Source organism: Schistocerca serialis, chromosome 6 (assembly GCF_023864345.2).
Source record: "Schistocerca serialis cubense isolate TAMUIC-IGC-003099 chromosome 6, iqSchSeri2.2, whole genome shotgun sequence".
In the NCBI taxonomy this organism is placed as follows: domain Eukaryota; kingdom Metazoa; phylum Arthropoda; class Insecta; order Orthoptera; family Acrididae; genus Schistocerca; species Schistocerca serialis.
The window spans coordinates 308,350,567-308,353,339 of NC_064643.1; positions in this window are offsets into that span (position 1 = coordinate 308,350,567).

Here is a 2,773-nt window from a genome sequence, read left to right on the forward strand (position 1 = left end):
TTCTTATTTCAATTTCCAGGAGTGTATATGTGGCGCAGTGGACTACCGGGGGAACACCTTCTGTCACCCGCCCTACGCCCACGGTAGCAGCCTCTGGACGGCCACTTACTCGGACACATAATATTTGATAACTCTGTTGTGAATTAATTTAGAATCTTCGTAATTTTTCTGTTCATATTGTTAAGTTGGTTAAAATCAAAGAAAAAGTTTTAACTCGCCTGCATTTAAAATTTGCCTTCTAGAAATTTCAGAATGAAGGTGACAGTAGAACCTCACCTTTGAACAAAAATTTTATGAAACCATGTATTTGTTATTATTTAAGGCAGGCGTTGAAACTTTTTATAGCTCTATTCTTCGATAGGTTTCATCGCATGCTGTAACCAAAACATTCTAGCATTAATACACACATCAAAAAAACCAAAACTTTCTGGCATTAATACACAGCAAAAAAAGTTTTGCATCACCTCGGTTCCCAGAACTCCCGATGACAGACGTTCACTGTAGATATTGTATTCTAGATACAGTCACTTTGACTGTTCAGAGATGTCACTAAACCCACCCAAAGATGTAAACAACCATGCATGAGCAGCGCCTACTAGACGGAGTGGCTCCGACAGCCAATAAGTTCCAGTCATTCCACCAGGAAGGACATACACGGCTCGTGTTGCCTGCAGTTCAATCACACCTAGACGGTCAATACCGCGGTTCGATCTTGTGCTCATTGTTACCTTGTGCCAGGAAGGGCTCTCAACAAGGGAAGTGTCCAGGCGTCTCGGAGTGAACGAAAACGATGTTGTTCGGACATGGAGGATATACAGAGAGACAGGAACTGTCGATGACATGCCTCGTTCAGGCCACCTAAGGGCTGCAGTGAATGACCGCTACCTACGGATTATGGCTCCGAGGAACCCTGACAGCAACGCCACCATGTAGAATAAAGCTTTTCGTGCACCCACAGGACGTCATGTTACGACTCAAACTATGCGCAATAGGCTGAATGATGCGCAACTTCACTCCTGACGTCCATGACGAGGTCCATCATTGCACCCACGACACCATGCAGCGCGGTACAAATGGGCGCAACAACATGCCGAATTGACTGCTCAGGATTGACATCACGTTCTCTTCACCAATGAGTGTCGCATTTGCCTTCAACCAGACAATCTTCGGAGACGTGTTTGGACGCAACCCGGTCAGGCTTAACGCCTTAGACACACTATCCAGCGAGTGCAGCAATCTGGAGGTTCCCTGCTGTTTTGGGGTAGCATTATGTGGGTGCGACGTACGGCAATGGTGGTCATGAAAGGCGCCGTAACGGTTGTACGATTCGTGAATGCCATCCTCCGACCGACAGTGCAACCATATCGGCAGCATATTGGCGAGGCATTAGGCTTCATGGACGGCAATTCGCGGCCCCATCGTGCACATCTTGTGAATGACTTCCTTCAGGATGACGACATAGCTCGACTAGAGTGGCCAGCATGTTCTCCAGACATGAACCCTATCGAACATGCTTGGAATAGATTGAAAAGGGCTGTTTACGGACGACGTGACTTACCAACCACTCTGAGGGATCTACGCTGAATCGCCGTTGAGGAGTGGAACAATCTGAACCAACAGTGCCTTCATGGATTGTGGATTGTATGCCACGTCGAATACAGTCAAGCATCAATGTAAAATAAAGTGCTACTGGGTATTAGAGGTACCGATGTTTACAGCAGTCTGGACCACCACCTCTGAAGGTCTCGCTGTGTGGTGGTACAACATGCAATGTGTGGTTCTCATGAGCAATAAAAAGGCGGAAACGATGTTTATGTTGATCTCTATTCCAATTTTCTGTACAGCTTCCGGAACTCACGGAACAGAGGGGATGCAAAACTCTTTTGATGTGTGTGTAACAGATACTTAATCTACTACAAATACGGAAGTTTAAGTTCCAAATTTAGTTTTCTGCAAATTACTCGAAAACTATTAGAGTTAGCTCCGTGGGGTTACATAATTTATGTTTTTATGTCGAACTGTAGCTTTATACAAATTTTCATATTTCCAAGTCTAATAACTAGCGCCTTCAATTTTTATTAAAAACGCGTATACTGGGAGAAATATTTCTTAAATACGTCTAGACTTGCACCAGTTACTTTTGACATACATCTTCACATTATAACCAATTTTTGGGTTTCTAGCTTTATTATTTAGCGCCACATATTTTTTTCTTAAAACAATGTATTTAGAGAAAAATATTGACCTGATCATTCTGAGAATTGATAGTTTACATATTAGTATATTGAGGTACATGCTAACAGAGTTGAAATAAGCAACTTTAACTTTTAATCCCATTCTTAAATTATGGTGCAATACTTGTGTGCTATGCACATTCACGTTATGGTGACGTGGCGCTACTAGCAGTGAACTGGGATAAGACCCGGCACACTCGCTCGCGTCTATATCTCTCAAAAGATACAGTACTTCTTTCGCTACACGTCAAGTACTTGGGAAGTGCGACAGAGGAAAATAGATGAAATGATAAACAGATCAGTGAATGTGGCATACAGGCAGAAGCATCTGCGCGAAGTATTAGGACACTGGTTTGGAACAAATACGTCGCACAAAAAATCTGAAAAATAGTATGTAGAAGTTACTATATGTAGTATGTAGAAGTTACTTTATTCCTGACCTGTGTATCTCAAACATGGGTAGCACTGAAAAGAGATGTAAGCAGGTCACAGGCATGTGAAATGAAATTCCTCAAAAGTAGGACAGGAGTAACAAGGAG